Here is a 16,879-nt window from a genome sequence, read left to right as displayed (position 1 = left end):
CATCAGTCATTATTTCTGTATAGTAAAACGTCACTGAGAAATCCAAACTCGTTACCTGTAGCAAATTTATGGTGTGACTCTTTTAGAGGTATGAAAAATGAAAAGATTGATGCTTTATATACTTACTTTAGTTTAAGTGTACAAATTACCACCAGTTATAAACTTGTTGTCAACTGTGAGAGTAACAGAAACGTTTCCGATATCTGCTTCAAAAAGGAAAATGTTGGTAATGGAAAATATCAGTTTCCTGCTTGATTGTATCTGAAGTCAGTCAATTATTTGCCTCATCTAAAAGTCATTCTCAAGGGAGTCCAAGGATCTGTCTCTACAGGATGTGAGATCTTTTTCAGAGAGATAGAGGTGATTCTTTTTTCCATGGTGTTATCCTCTGACAGTGGCCTCAGGTGTTGGGCTAAGTCTGAGATTGTGGTAGTCATATTTTTTTTATAGCAAAATCTCACTCTGTCGTTCTGTCTTGCTTCAATTGCACAGATTTTTTTCATGCTTTCTTCAACGTTCTTTTTGAGTCCCACTGATTAAAAACAACGACTTGTTGAGTCTACGATGTAAAGTACAACACATTTTCTCATACACAAACTGACACAGACACACAAAGATCCAGGGGCTCTCGGTGTGTGGTCACGCAGGATTTGCTGCAACAGGAAATGGAATCTGAGCGATGTTATCAACAGACAAGCAAATAGTGTAAGATTGTAAACATACTGCCGACATCTGGACCAGCTCTCTCCTTTGTCCCTCGCTTTTTTTTTTTTTACCTATGACACTGCGGAGAATTCAGGCCTGGATTTAGTTTCTGCGGCTAATATGAGTTCAGTATCCCTAAATAGTCCCAATCATGAAGGCACAGACTTTTACTCTGTCTTTAATTTGGCATGGAATAAGAATCAAACAGACTAAACTGGGGTCAGTTGTTTTCCGTAGGCCACATTGCTAGTGGTCCCAGTATCTCTAGCAGTGGAGGCATACAAGGGTTGCCCTTATAACAAAGAACAATGGAGGGTAAGAGCAAGTAAAGTGGAAGCAGCTTTTCATAATGAAGGATGGAAATCCTTGCTGGAACCATATTTAAGGCCTCGAGGAAAAAACACATGGAGCATATTATTCCCAGGTTGGAATTTATGATTGCACGAGATTAGCATGGCTTTAGTGTTGTATGTTTTTATTTCAAGGTAAGATTTTGACTGCGGTGTCTTCCGATTTTGTCGGTTTCACAGTATCTTTTATGTAAAGTACTTTGTATTTTACATATGCTGAGCTGATGAAGTTGCAGATGAGCCAGCAGCATAGCTGGAATTACAAGCAGGATCCAACTCATCACTGTTTCATTCATGTTGTACAAAACCACAACCATGATTACACGGTGCAGTGAAGCAGTCCCACCCTCAGTCTCTTTCATGAAGTACTGGGCTGTACCACTGTCACTGCTCACTTCTTAACCACACTTTGGGCCTGGTGAGGCTTTTGATAACATCCCTTTTACATCCAGATTTCCAGGACAGTAAAACACATCAACTTTTAAGAGTACAGGAAAGAAGGAAACTCTTCAGCTGAGTTTTCCACAGTAAAGATCTTGGCTGCTCATACATATTATGAGGTGAGGCTATGAGACTAACAATGTTGTGAAATGTTCCAAGCATTTGTCTGTCTTGGACACAATAGTAAGGGTGACTAAAGCCTTTTTGAATGGCTCTAGTGCTGTACAACATGCTCATGATGATAATGCTATCATGTTAAGCTTGTATAATAAAAATGAACATTTCCTCCATCTTAGTTTGGCGTGTTAGCAGGTCAGTTAATCACCAAAGGGGGACATGGATATGTGAGATATTTATTCCAGACCAAAGTGATGGACTTACCAACATTTCCAGACCTTTCCACACTGAAAGGTCGATGATCACTGAATTGACACATCAGAGTTTCTCTTCATTTGTCGGTGGGCTGTCTTTGCCTCGAGCCTTGTGTGTCTTGTCTGAACACCATGGCTCCTTGGTCACCGCCTGAGAATGTGAGGCATGCTGGTTCCTGGGAAGTCTCACCACTGAGTCATCAACCTGGCACCCACACGACCCCTGACCTCAGCGCTGTCCAGCCGCTCACAGCCAGTCACATCAAAGGAGGCCCTGCCTCTGCAGAGAGTTCAGCTGCAGACAGGAAGAGGTGGACAGGCGCAGACTTGCTTGCTTAAACACTTATTTCTTTAACACAACACTTGTTTATCCCCGAGTCTGTAAAGCAAGTAACATTTCTCCTGACGGAGAGGACAAACTGATCATTTGGATTTTACTGTGGTGGAAAACATCTGCTCATTTGAACATGACATAGAGATAGGCACGCACACATTTATGTCCCCATATCCTCTTATTGGATTTTAGAGAATTGCCTGTGTGAAGTGTGTGTGCACATGTGTGTGTGTGTGTGTGAGAGAGTTTATTTGGACTGAATTCCAGTCAGCATGCTGTGTGTCAAGAATGCTAGATCTGTGTAATGTGACAGCAGCAACAGGGACATGTCATGTTTGTGAAGAGAGTACAAATCACTTAGAAGCCTTTGAAGAGATTTACCTCCATCACCCCGTGCGTGGCTCTTAATTACTTTCACTAATTAAGCTGAAGAGTCGGTAAGATATCTCAAAAAGTAATAACTTTCAAACTGATTGGATGCCAAGTGTTGGACAGAAAGTCATTTTTATCCGTCCTTTAACAGTTATGTGTTTAGTTGATGAAAAAGAACTATTTACTTTGCAGATTTGATTTCTTTTTCTACATCTGGAAACATGGTGTGCATTATTATGTTAGGACATCATCGTTATTAAACATCAGAAGGATGTTCGATGATTAATTGATAGTACTCATATTAAAACAGACTTTGCAAAGTATTGAGGATAACATGAAAAGAGCAATAACATGGAGAAAGATGGCTTGAATGTAAATAGATCCAGTGAAAAAATACAGCACTCATAAGTATTTCATTAAAATACTATAAAGCCCATAAAAGTGCCTTTCACTGCAAAAGCATAATAACTATGAACACTATGAACTTGAACAAACTCCCTGATGTCTCTCATTAAACTTTGTAAAAGTTCATCTTAATACATTCATCATTTTGATTATGATTTTCATGAAAATCTGAATATTGTGTGGTAAATTGACTTCATGCCTTTCCATCTTTTTCTTTTACGTACGTTTCACTTTTCTCGCTCCAAGGGAACAATGTCATTAATTCAGCCTCTCTGCAGTAAATAATTCACCTCACGTCCTTGTGAGAGTTATGGCCACTCACTCACACACCAGCCTTCAGACACGGCTTCTCGAACATGCAAACAAATTCACAAGTTTTGCGTGTTCTCACACATGCGTCCACACACTCCCACCTCACAGCGAACATGTGTAAAAAAAAATCCAGATGAAATGCGGCGGCGTGTTGACCCCCGTGACACGGCAGCGTGGCCGGGTTTTTGAAACGGCACCCCAGAGAGAAGTCGTGACGGGGTGAGAAAATGTCTGAAATGAGGTCTTGTCAGCTTTTTTCTCCCAACACTTCCACCAAAGATTTATTTGCTTTCTGTATCATCTCATTGTGTGCCGAGTGTATGTTGACTGTTAATGCTTACAATAAATTTGAGTTATTGTTGTTGTCATACACATGTAGTCTGTGCCAAGATTTCCCAATGGGTGAATGTAAAAGTGTGTGTTTGGGGTGTGTAATCTTAAATCATTTCTCAGTTGTTAGTTGGGTTTCCAACTATGTCAAGAATTTCTTCTATCCACAATAATGGTTCCACCCTGTCAGCGCAATTTACAGCCAGCACTGCTTCTTTATATCAGGTTTAAGTAGCCTTACACAATTTACTGTGGCTTGGTATGTTTACCCTCATAATAGAGACTATTTTTTCATTCTCTTGAACCAGTTTTTTTTTTTTTGTTTGGACAGCTCAAAGCAGAAAGCTGCCAACTATTGTCCCAGATTTATTATTTAAGGAGCCAGACTTAAATAAGATGTTAGATTAGCTTGTGATGGATGCCTTCCCTCCTCATCTGTGAAATCATGCGAATGAACACCTGTTCAATATTAGGGATGTGTGATCTTCATAAAGATAGGATGATTGGAGAAAAAGTCAAGAAAAGTAGATAACAAGGGTCCTTTTTATTTTTTCTGTATGAAGAGAAGGGACTTGTAAGGCAAAAACATAAAATTAAAAGGACTATCAAGTTCATCTCTCACAGCCAAAGATCACACTGCTTATATGTTCTAAACTGGAATCTGCCTTTTGCCTCCCGCTGAGTGTTTACATGACCAACCTCAGCCTGCCTCCCTTTTTCAGCTGAGCACTAAGCTCTTCTCCCCCCCTGAAAGTCTGACTTTTAAACCCCCCTGAGGGAGCATACCCTGGATCCGGTTGCATCTCCTGTAGCGGTGGTCTCTGTAGGGAAAGTGTGTAACACCAGTGGAGGGAAGAAGAGACGCTTTCTGTAAACCCCACATCATCTTATCTGTTGAGTGCAAGGAAGATGAGCTTTATTTAACAGGCGAGGGAACAGTTACAGGACCGTTTTATCATTAAAAACACTTCATATAATGGAATACTGGTCTCTCTGGTTGTCATTTGACCTCTCATGTTCTGCTGTGGATCTGGGTAGCTTAGTCTCAGCTTGCATACCACCACCAGCTTTAGAGGGAGTCCAAAGGGGGTGCATTCTTCTCTCCTTTAGGTAATCCTTAAATCATGCAGGCTTTTTTTTTCTTGCTTAGTTTTTCGGCTATTTCTTGACCTTCTCCATGAAATTGTCGGCCTGGGGAGGTTTTCTTTTTCCAGGGGCTCAGGCGGCGGCGACTTGATTGATGGGCTGATTTTGTGATGAAACCATTGGAACAGGACTGCTCTGTCATTGTTTGATTTAGCCTGCAGAAAAAAAGGTGTATCCATTACTTCATGAGAGAGTGATGTTAAACCACATTTGAAGTTTAAATCAGGACGTACTCCTTCAGGGCACTTGAACCTTTCATGCTCTGATGAAGGGGGGGGAAACTCTTCTGACACTCAAAGAGTCTTTTAGATGATGTTTCTGTCATGGCAGCTGACTCACTCATCATCAACCAATTTAACATTTTTTATTGGCATGGGAAGTTGCTCTTCAGTACACACTTACATGCAAAAACAACAGTTTGTGTAGATATGTATCAAATTAAAGGAACTTGTCTGATGGCTTTCAAAAGTTTCCTAATTTATAACTCTTCTGTTAAAGTTTTACATATTCGTGATCTTCGCGTCCATGAAGTTGAGTGTTTTGGGGGCGTTGTGTAATGCCCTTTGTCTTTTAAAAGCTGCTCATTGCTACAACACCAGATTGATTTCAACATGAACAAATATATTTTATATTTCTCTGGGGTATGTGGGGGCCGGACAGGGTGAGAACTGAGTAGCTGGATGAATGCTGGCATTGTCTGCTGGGACACACATTCTCACTGCCTCTCTCTCACACACACACACCTACACACAATTCCCCATAGCGTCCTCCTTTGTGCTTCCTTAAAGACCCTGTTGTGTTGAACTAAACATTTGTCTGCTTTAGATTTAACACTTAAACACCACATCACGCTCACCTTTTCATATTTTTCCAGCCTGCATTTACAGGCGCAGTGGAAAATGCGACTGTGCCCACGCTCATCTGAGAGGGTGACCTGTGACCCTTGTCCCGGAGTGGTGTACCCGCAAATGTTTCCTTCAAATGTGCTGTTTCTTGTAACTTTCCTCTCAGACGGGAAATCCCCTCATCTCTGGAGCTTTATGGGGAAACAGAGTGAAAGGTCTATAAAATTTCTGAAGCAGTTTGGTGTCTTGTTATCTCTGGTGGCTTCTGAGACAAACAAGTTTTAAGAAACACGCCTATTTGCTTTCTTGCTGAGATAAGCTGGTCCAGGCTGCACATAAACATTTGGACTTGTGTGTTTATTTTATACTTTTGTACAGTATCTGTAACGCATGTGTCCACTGGAAATCAGTATCACCTTTAGTGAACCACAATGTAAAGAAATCAAGAAACCAAAATCAATTTCACTGTGGTGACAGTATAGACAACAATATTTTACATTAATGGAATAATTGGACAGAGAAAGGCAAGATGGGGAACGATACTAACTGCTTTGAAGAAGATTTTAGTTTCTTATGCTCTGATAGAAGATTATTTGCGGCAGTTTTATACTTAAATATATTCCCCAAACTTAAAAAACTTCCCACCATTGCATGATGTAGGATCAGTTAATCAACTTGCTTGATGAGCAGGTCCACAGGTGATCCTAGAACAAACTAATAAGATTGTTACAACTCCCCGTAAATATGAAACAGCAGTACATTTAGCTTAGCATAAAGATTGGAGTAGGGGGGAAGCAGCTGGCCTGACAGCAGCTCGTAAAATCAGCATAAATATAACATAAAACCACAACTTGAAGTATTTTCACTTTGGCTTTTGTTCACATTAAACAAATGAATCACAACCTTTAGAGGTGCTGTGACACTGTCTTGTCTGCTGATTGAGAAATAAAAGTGGGATCTGAATCAGAGCACCACAGCAGCCTCAGCGCTCCACGCCAGGATGCGTTCAGGCATTATATTGAGTTGTAGGTTACCTGCTTTTCGGCAGTGCCCAAAACATAATCACTGTATTTACGTGTGTAAAACGGAAAAAAACAAAATAGACCTGTCTGGTCTGGCTTATGTTAGTGGTTGCATACAGCACAAGTAAAACGTGTGTGATGGGATAACTGAAAAACACAGCTAAAACTCCTCCTGCGCGATCACACCATAACATAGTTTAGTTGCAATAAATCAAATATTTGTGTATTTCCCAAAATGACCAACTATTCCTTCAAGCTATTGCAACATAGTAGAGGTTGCTAAGGAAAAGCCTGACTGCTAGTATCCGTGGTATCCCATGTGTGGGCTCTAGTTCCAGTCTGTATACACCTTCGATACACACACCACATCCTTGACCAAAGGCAAAGAGACAAAACACAACTGTTTCACACATTTCAGATTTCTGGGACAAGTAAGAATGTGTTTTTTCCAGTCTTGAAAAAGGCACCTTTATGTGAATGGAAACTGGTGGAGTGTAAAATCGGGATTGTGGCGTAAAAATAGGACGTCGGCTAACCAGACCTGTTTTTAGAAGTTCCTGAGAGAAAAGTGTATGCGGGTGTGTTACTGTATTTCAAGCAGGAGGCAACGTGAGAGACGTGTTGTGAGGAGGGCACGAGGGCGGCAGGGGAGGAGGAAGACATTATAGGTGATTTTCCACCCCGTCTGCACTACTTAAACATACACACCTTGTGTTTTTGAGGTTTCCACACAAAGCTGGCCTTGTGTGTCCTAAAACTACCCAGGAAGCGAGATCAGACATGGGAAGTGTGATGGTTGACTAAGGATACAGTAGCTGATGTGGTGTCAGGTGGCCCTCAAGATAACATAGAGAAAAAAGTTGTGTAGTCTCTTATTGTTAGCACCCGGAAAGCTAAACTGAGCCTGTCACTGGAGATGGAGAGGATAATGGAAGCAGTCATTTCCCTCTGCGGCCAAATGATGTCAGCCACAGGGCAGACAGGACTGTACAACAACCACTTCAATTCAAGTCGCCTGATCCAGATTAGCTCATAATGGACATGAACTGTGTTTTGATAACTAATAGATCCTGGACTATGTGCGTCTGTTCCACATTCTGGGTTCCTCATGAGTTCAGGCCATTGTGGTCAAGTATGTTCACTCATTTTCCCCCCTAATCAAAGCCAGCAGCTTCAGAGCGCACAGCTCGGGCACGCAAGACTGAGCCAAAGTCAAGGTTTTCTCCCATGCACAGTAGCATTATTATTATTCTACCACTGTTTTCTTTTTGATGTACAGTGTCTGCACTTTGCCTGCCAGGGATATTTAAGAAAGATGACGGATGAAGGCCGGTGGAGGTAGGAGCGGCGGCCGGCTTTTTCCGGCTCGTCATGTCTCCTGTGTCTTCACGGGGTAATGAAAGAGGCTTTTTAGCAGCAGTGAGGCTTTTTCAGGCATTCCTTTGACATGACCTTATAGGAGGAACACGCTCTGGCCCAGGGTGGGGAGAGGACAGGCAGAAAGAGGCCACTGTGCAGAGCTGTTAGCGGGATGGACAGATGAGAGAAAGAAGGGTGGTGTGATGGAGAGAGCAAGGAAGAGAGGGAGGGAGGACATCAAGGTGGACAACTTTTACCCATGACATCACTAAGAGGAAAAGCTCCCTTCATGCTCAGATTTTTTTTTTCCACAGCATGTGCTTAACCTGTTAGCCATGTTAAATGTAATGTACACCTTGACCGGCTGGCTGATTTCCTGACTAGCATGGCAGAAAAATACTGAGTTACAGTCAGGATCTTGTGTTAAAGTGTTATTTGATTTAGCAGCAGAGCAAAAACAAACCCCTGCCTGGTTCATTTAGCGGAGATTATCAAGCGACTAATTCACACCTTCAGTGTACAGTAAAGACATTATATGGCCTGTGAAGCAGTTTTTTGTCCATCAAAGCTACTCAGGTAATGATACGAAAGACTTAAGGGTTCGAGATGGAGAGGTTAATTTGTAGAGGCTGTAATGTTTTCCTGCCCAATTAGTGTCACATATACATCGTGAGCAAACTCATATTTTATCGGTTGAGTGTGGACACAAGTATGCGTCCAATAATATGTTTCATCCTTGTCTTGTCAAATTCTGCCTGAGTCCAGATTGCACAGGAGGTTTACATATTCTCTTACAGTAGTGAATCTTCCAGTGAAAACACAGACATAAGTTGTTTTCCAGGCTTCCAAGAATTTCTGAGGTTCCTCGAATCGTCAATCAAAGTGCTCGCCGTGTGTATCTTTTGAACGATCCACAGTGGGAGGAAGTGAGGAGTTCATCTCATGGGGAGCTAATCAGCCATTTAGACAAACTTTCCTATTGTGAGTTCTTCATGCCAGGCATTGGTGCCAATACCTTCCCTCAGGAGTAGCTGCTACGGCTATAACTAGCAATAAAACCCTCGTTTTGTGGGTGTATGCAGGTTTCCTCGCCAGACAAATGTAATCCCATTCCTACTCCCATTTGTTAATGATTTACAAGTATTGTGAAAGATTCTCAATCTTCTATTCAACCAGATGCTGATGTTTGATTACCAGCCTCTTGGAGTGCCACATGCTTTCTCAAGCTTGAAACTCATTAATTAAATGGACCTCAGCAGTGAAAACCATAAAGACCCCATTGTTGATGTACAAATAAAAAGACTACTGTGCATTCAATGTCAGTATTTAATACGTTCTTCAGATAGATGGATTTCTATTTCAAAGAGCTGGATATTGACTTTTATTAAACTAGTGCTGCAACCAACAGCTGGAGTTCATTCTCATTTTTACTGTAGATTGCCCAACTCCTGATACAGGCTGTGCCGTGTGCCTGGTCTTTAATCAACCCACCGTTATCCCGCTGCTCAGTGAGATCCTGGCTGCCCGTAGCAGCCCACATTAAATTCAAATTGCAAATGTTTGCCTACAAAGTAGTCTCCAGTTCTGCATCCACTTACATGAATGCCCCAATAAATGACACCTGGCAGTGCCATCCCTACACTCACTATACTTTTCTTGTCTCAGCTCTCAAAAGACTCAGCTCTTCAAAAGTACCTCCTCTCCTAGCACAACCAACAACTGGACATGCCAAATCTATCCCCTCTAAAACTGTCACTTTATTCTATGTAATTTTTTTATTATTGTTTCCCTTTTTGTAAGTAGCTTTGGATAAAAGCATCAGCTAAATTACTAAATGTAAGTATAATGTATGATTTATTTAGTTAATTGTTTTGTAAAGTATCAGAAATGACTGAAAGATAATAAAATATCCAAGACCAACAGTCCAAAAGCCCAAACTATTCTACTTACTATGATGTAAGACCAAAAAAAGCAGTGAACTCTTATATTTTTTAACCTGGATTTTTTAAATGTATACTTGAAAAATTACTTCAAAATAGTTGCTAATTTATTTTCTTTTCATTGACTTGCAGCTCTAATTAAAAAGATACCTGAGATTGTGCATCAACACCAAAACAATACTTTTCTGATACCTTACGTTGAGAAATAACACTTTTTCATTTGACTAAAGCCAGGATTCTCAAATTTGTCTTAATTTTTTCAAAATGGTTGTCTCAACATAAGCAGATGTACAATAACTAAATGGAAAAAGTCTGTCTGATAGAAGAATAAGGTGAGAAGAGTTCAAACCTTAACAAATACATATCAGCTTTCAATACGTGACAGTTTCCGTCTGTCTATGGACATGGATACAGTTGGTATCAACAAAGTTAAGGTTTGATACCCAGCACTTCTAATAAACTTCAACCCCTTTCTCAAGGTATTTCGTGCCACAGTCCAGCTGATAAACTCAAACTCACTTATCATGTTGTGTCTAAACTGCTGAAATGTTTGGCTTTGTTATGTCTCCGTTTGGAACATTTTGCACTCTTGCATAATTTGCTGCCACACCAAAGACAGATAATTATGTGGTTTACTTGCTTGTTTTGGGGGATAAATGCCAGGGCACAAATAAGCGTCAAACCCTCCACCTCATGACACAAACATTGGTTTAGTTTAGTGACAGTAAACTTTCTGTTGGTCTGGTTAGAAAAATCACTACCATGTTTACAGAGGAGTAAATATTCTTCACTTTAAAACATTCTCTGGTTAGAAACAAACTCATTGCTCCTCAGACATTGCAAACAGAGCTCTAAGTATAGGACACGACCCCAAACACCCCCTTCACCTACCATCGTGTCGCAGATACAGGACCCTGACCTGCAAACGTGGTCACTATGACAGGAGCTTTGTACCCTGTGCTATCTATGTATCTATGGCTGGAATATTTAGGGCCGTGCTGTGATCCAGAGATGTCTTTCCTTCAGTTTATAAACCCATAGTTTCAGGAGTCGATTGGTTAAAGCTCTTGGAAGTTAAATATTGCCTGCCTACTTTCAAATACAAGAGTTCAACTTTAATGTGATTTAAGGACTTTTTTTTTTCTTTCCATCCTCTTCCTATAAGAGTTTTTTACAAGCCCAGGTTTAGCTGAAGTCATTTTTTTGTTTGTGTTATAATAGACGTCACCAGAGAGATGAGGCCTTTCAGCCTAAAACTCATCTTCAACATCCTGTTGTTTATGTCTGATGACATGGAAGGACATTTCCTCAACCTCTCCTGAAGTAATGAATGGGTTTCTGTTGGATATTGTTTGTGACAGTTTCTCCACAGTACATCTCTAAACAGCTGTATCACATCGACCTTTCTAACGCAGGCACCAAGACTTGTGAACTGTTGTTGGCTGTATAAGGACACTGTCATCATGCTCACAGATGTTTTAGCTGGAATATGTTCAATGCAATGTTCAGACTGTAACTTGCTGGAATGGTGTGGGTGTATTCTTATAGGTGAGACGATAAAATGCAGAGTTGTATTCCTTGGAAGTTGAGAAATACATCCATGTTTTAGGACATATAAACATATAAAGATTTGGCCAAAAAGAGGGGGAGAGATGAGAGGGGGCGACATGCAGGCCACATCGAGTCCAAGCTGCTGTGGTAAAGACTACATCAATGTCTTTTAGGGCTTCTCAGATACCAAAACTCTCATTTTATCCTCTGTCTTGAGGGTCACGAGGTAAACAGTAGATGTGCAGCATTTGTAATTTACCAGGAATGTACATTTGTACAAATTAGATTGACCTTGAATTGTCAGATGACTGCGTTGCCTCACTGCAAAAACTGTTTGCACTGTGCACTTGTGCACACATACTGTGTCTCTGCAGTAGTCTCAATGAAGTGAAACACTAGGCTGTGCTTTTTTAATCAATTCTAGTGTTGGTTTGAACACACAAAAAAGACGATGTGAGATCAGCATTTCGGTTGGAGCATACTGGCACCTTTAGATGCGCACCAGGAGGTCTGAAGGACACTCTTTAACCTTGAAATCCTCATTGCATGTAAGCTTCATCCGATCCATTGCAGCTGTTCTTGTGTCCAGTATTAACCTGAACACTAACCTCTGTCTACTTCACTAGAGTTTACTATCCTCTTGGGAACCCTGGAGACTCTTTGAAAAGGCTTGTCCTCAACTATTCAGTGCTGTTGATGCAGTTACCACTCGTTGGTCACTTGTTGCCAGCTTCTCTCTAATTTGTTGGGTGGTAGTTCTGCTTCTGACAAGCCATCTGTGTAACTGTCTGCAGGCTTGTTTGTGGCATCTGGATACGTGCTTTTTGTCACATCATCCTTGCAGCTGTGGCGCCAGCCCAAGCCTATTTACATACCTGTGAATCCAGCACGAGGCCCAGCAGAGAAAAGCATGCAAATGTAGGTTTGTCTTGGCGCTGCTTGGTGCCCACATCAAGAGCACATCTCTCAGAGTGGCAGGGCGGTCCAGCAGCTCTAACACAGGTTGCTCTTTAATGAGGAGGGCAAACTGAGGGCTTAGACTGAGTGGTAGTTATTCACCTCTACAGGTGCTCCTTTGAAATTCATGTGAGAGGAAAAATGCACTCATGCGGGACAAGACGTACACTTCTGAATGTGTCCAAACATTTGCTTTTAATGGCAGAGTGTTAGTGTTGCTGTGTTTTTAAATCTTGTTTAGTTTAATTACGGAATTAACTAATCAAGTTCAGATTAAATATTTCTGTTGACTCATGAAGATTTTTCTGTTCTGTGTTGGTACAAAGTAACTTGCAAAACCTATAAAACAGCAGCTCTTCAAGAGTTAACCCCATGCTGTGGTTCAATTTGTGCAATTTATACTGGCAGATTATTTCTACGTACCTACACGTTTTTCCAGTCAGATCCTCACAAACATTCTCAGGCAAAAACCTGGAAAAACAGGTATTAAGGGAAGCGATAGGTTTGCACAATATGGCAAGCCATACCATGGGATGATATGAATTTGTAACCCAAGATATTTCTCTGACATGTAAAGGAATAAGGACACATTTTAGGTAAGACACTCGCTTACTTTATGGTATAGACTGTATGACAATGGCAACAGCAGCTGGTTAGCCTGCCCTTTAATTCCTATAATGTCTCTGGACCATTTTGGACCCCAGTGACAAATAAATGAGGAGTGGTAAAACGTGATTTTGGCATCAGTGCAATGACATACTTTGATCAGGTGTTTAATTTAGTGAAAAATAAACAATCGTATCTGATTATTTCACACAACAACACAAATAGTTTCTCTACTTGCGTCCTAGAAAATATACTTCATGACAAAATACGATGATTTCATACACACTGCCATAGCAAGAGAAGTAGCACAATGGCTGACAGTGGCTAAGGTTCTCATAGAAATGTACTTACTTTCTTAGTATCCTCTTTCTCCTCTGTGGCAGACACAGCAGAGACAAGTCATTTTGATTTACCCATACATGGTGGTTTCCAGGCTGTATTGTTTTCCATTACACTCTTTAGTATAAAGGCCATCTGACTTTAAACGATGATGATTGATTACCGCTCTGTCATCCTGAGGGGGTGTTTTAACCTTTCACTCCGCTTGATATATGAACATGTGTTTTTATTTTCAGAATCTCTGAGCATGGACACGTTTGTATTTTTTTTTAATAGTTTGATACAGTACTCTGACTCCCAGAAATCTTCCATGTTGAATTATCTGTTTCTGTAATGTAGCAGTGACCATCTTGTATGTGTGAACTCAACAACTGTTCCTTCTGTTCCAGATAAGTCCTGGAGACCAAGTGGAAATTTAAGGCTTTGGCTGCAGGACAACTTTTTTGTTCCTTTTTAAATCACAGCTTTACCATAGTGCTATATCTCTTAGAAATGTAAGCAATGACCGTGAAACCTTATGATAGAAAAGGAAAAATACAGTAAGTTTCCCAAGGCTTCCCCAGGTTTTGGCATGTCTAGTCTCAGGACAGTAGATCTGGCAGTGGCTGACCACAGCTGTGTTTGTGCTGGGATGGTGTACTGGAGGAATTTCCCCCTTCCTCCAGTTGACCCTCTGGCCTGAGCCAGGTTGTCCCCATGAGGCTGAGGGCAGCCAGGGCAAGAGGAGGTGGAGACAGGTACACCACATCCGCTGTCGTTTAATCTCTGTGAATCTGGACAAAACATATCACAGATACATATTAAATGCAATAAATCCAAGGCAACAATAGTGTACTTTAAGAGGATTTACTCCCTGTAATGTCTTGGAGAGATTTTATCAGGAATGCAGCAGCAGAGGACACATGACAAAGCTGGCTTATGTGCTTGAGTTTGCACAATCAGTTAGAGGGAAAAAGCCACTCCTAGATACACTTACACTGATTTTATCAGTTTAATGCACTCCATGTCTTAGTGTGCGCTCAAGTGTTGCAGTTTAGCTTTTGGTGTCCTCGGGTTTCCTCAATGAGACTGCACATCTGTTTTTACTTTTCTGTTTTTACTTTTACATATTTCTCGAGAACTCTTGTGACACCTGTCAGCAAATTGGTTTTAACTTGTTACGTTTACTTTGCTATGCATGCAAGTGCAGTTAAAATCAACAAGATTATTATTATTTTTAATCCGAACTTGTTTTTCAGTCTTTCTTTAGTTGTTACATAAGGTACGCAAATATAAGATCTTATACGTGCCACTCACCTGGCCCTAGCTCTCTTCTGCTCTTGGTTGTTTCATCAGTCAAGCTGTCTCCAGCCAGGTGATCTGATCAGGAATGTGCTTGATGCCACCTCAGTCTTTGGCCTTTCAGGGGTAACCACGCATATCCAGCTGGGCTTTTCTCTCCTGCCTCTTCCTCTCCCACATGAAAGAGACCCAATTTTGTCTGACAGGGGAGTTGTTCTTCATAAAGAAGTGGGCTTTTTGTGGTGAAAAGGAATTTCTGCTTCTTCTATCAGAGCAGTTCCGTTTGTCTTTTTATGATATATTGTGCTGACTGTGTGGAAACTGTTTGCCTCCCCCACTGACAACACTTTGTGTTTTGTTTTTGTATCTATGGGTCATTCTGCTCCTGAACTACATAGAGTATTTCTCAAATCTTGGGTGAATGTGGGAATTCCTGAGCTTCATCTTGATAATTCACCCAGTGAAAACAATACAACAAGTACAAAGGTTTTTGTTGTACCAAATGTCTTTCCTGGCAAGCATGAATCAGCGCTGAGTGGCAAAACAGAGGGGTGAGTGTGTTGAGAAGCTCTCTCAGCCAGTTGTGTTTTTGGCTGCAAGGCCAGCCTGACCTTCTCAACTCAAGAGAGAAGCTGTGAAACACTAGAATCTGCTTTATGTTTGCACCTGTTGGGAACATGAAGGATTTAAACAAATGCTGTCAGTTATCTCTGCAAAGCTGTGACCGAGATATTGAAACCTTAACAAGAGACCAAGTTCTGTCTCCAATTTTGTCTATTTTTGTCTCTCTGTATCTGTCTTTTATTTTCTCAGCATGTCTTCCTGCTTCTGTTTACTGCTTTACTCCTCCCCTCCCCTCTCTGTTCTACTTTTCACCCGGGTCACTGTCAAACACAACAGCTATACTTGTTATAAGTTTCTTGCTTTGTTAGTTAGCGCTATATGCTTTACAGAATGAATGGAAATAGAGAAGAGGGCAGATTGAAATGCAACAAAGAAATTCAATGAGGGCTATTGTGTAAGGTGGTGGTGGCCCCAGGGAGAAACCTAACCCGTGTTAAGGTTTGAGCATGATTAGGAACTTATCTGATAGGAACCAGACACGTTGTGATGGTTGAGTTCTTCCGAAATGACATTTTTTTAAGGGATAAAAGAGCATCCTACATCTTTAAGAAACCAGCATGCACCAGGCATCTGGGATCTTCCTCTTTGAACTGAGCTTTGTTTTTTGTTGCTGAGACGATATCCACAAGTGCTGTATGTTACCTTTGATGTTAAAGTAAGGCATGTACTGTATAGTATGCTGGGGGGTATTGTCTTTCATGCTAACTTCTCACAAGGGGCCTCCGAACAGTTTCAGTGAATTGAAGTGAAATATAGGATTGGTTATCAAAAGGAGATCACCTAGATTAGCCTAAAAGTGTGTGACTGGTTAAAGAAATGGTTCAGAGATTTATTTTTTATTTTATAACCTTTATTTAACCAGATAAAAAACCCATTGAAATCAAGACCTCTTTCACAAGGGGGACCTGGCCAAGAAAGGCAGCAGCACACGTCATAGTGGTAAAAAAACAGACAAACAACAGTAACAGTTATAGATACATTACCAATTTAAAAGCATAGGCACTGTACAAATGATTTCCATTGTCTTTTTTTTAAGATGGAGCGGAATGCTTCCAGAGGAAGAAGTTCTGCAATTTTAAGTTCGCAGAGATACATTCGTTCAGGGAAATTTGACTGTTTTTACCACTTTCCCGGTGGCAGAAACACTTTAGGACAAAGATTTTTAAGTATTTGGTGTAATCTGACGTTATGTTGAGCCTTTATCCAGGAATTGAGTGAAACTAAGCACATCACCATAAAATGTCAAAAGTAAAAAATGTCTAAGTGTAAGGTAAAAATGATATTCTTTTATAATAAATTTGGCATAATAAGCTCATCTGGGATTCTTCTTCTGGGAGTCTGTCACTGCATACTCAATCTAGATTTCTGCAAACTAAAACTCAAAACAATAAAATTTTTATGCACGGCTTCAACCAGCTGCCAACGCTGATATATAACAGCTGCAGTGATTGTTTTAATTTTGAAGTCACTCATACAGGGCATGGTCTGCACTGAATCAGTATCATTAACATAGACGTCCCTTCCAGCCATTGTTTCCCTTATCTAACCCACAACTAACTACAGTAAACTGTATCTTTTCAGCTGTGTTT

The 16,879-nt window shown here is 40.7% G+C and overlaps 1 protein-coding gene across 1 annotated transcript in view; it reads left to right on the top strand.

The window, feature by feature from the left end:
* The window catches only part of p3h2 (prolyl 3-hydroxylase 2), a 67,981-nt gene that overhangs the window by 34,052 nt on the left and 17,050 nt on the right, over positions 1 to 16,879 (top strand). The window lies entirely within an intron of this gene.

Source organism: Larimichthys crocea, chromosome XVII, assembly GCF_000972845.2.
Source record: "Larimichthys crocea isolate SSNF chromosome XVII, L_crocea_2.0, whole genome shotgun sequence".
NCBI classification, from domain to species: Eukaryota; Metazoa; Chordata; class Actinopteri; family Sciaenidae; genus Larimichthys; species Larimichthys crocea.
This window is presented reverse-complemented; position numbering and strand designations above follow the sequence as displayed.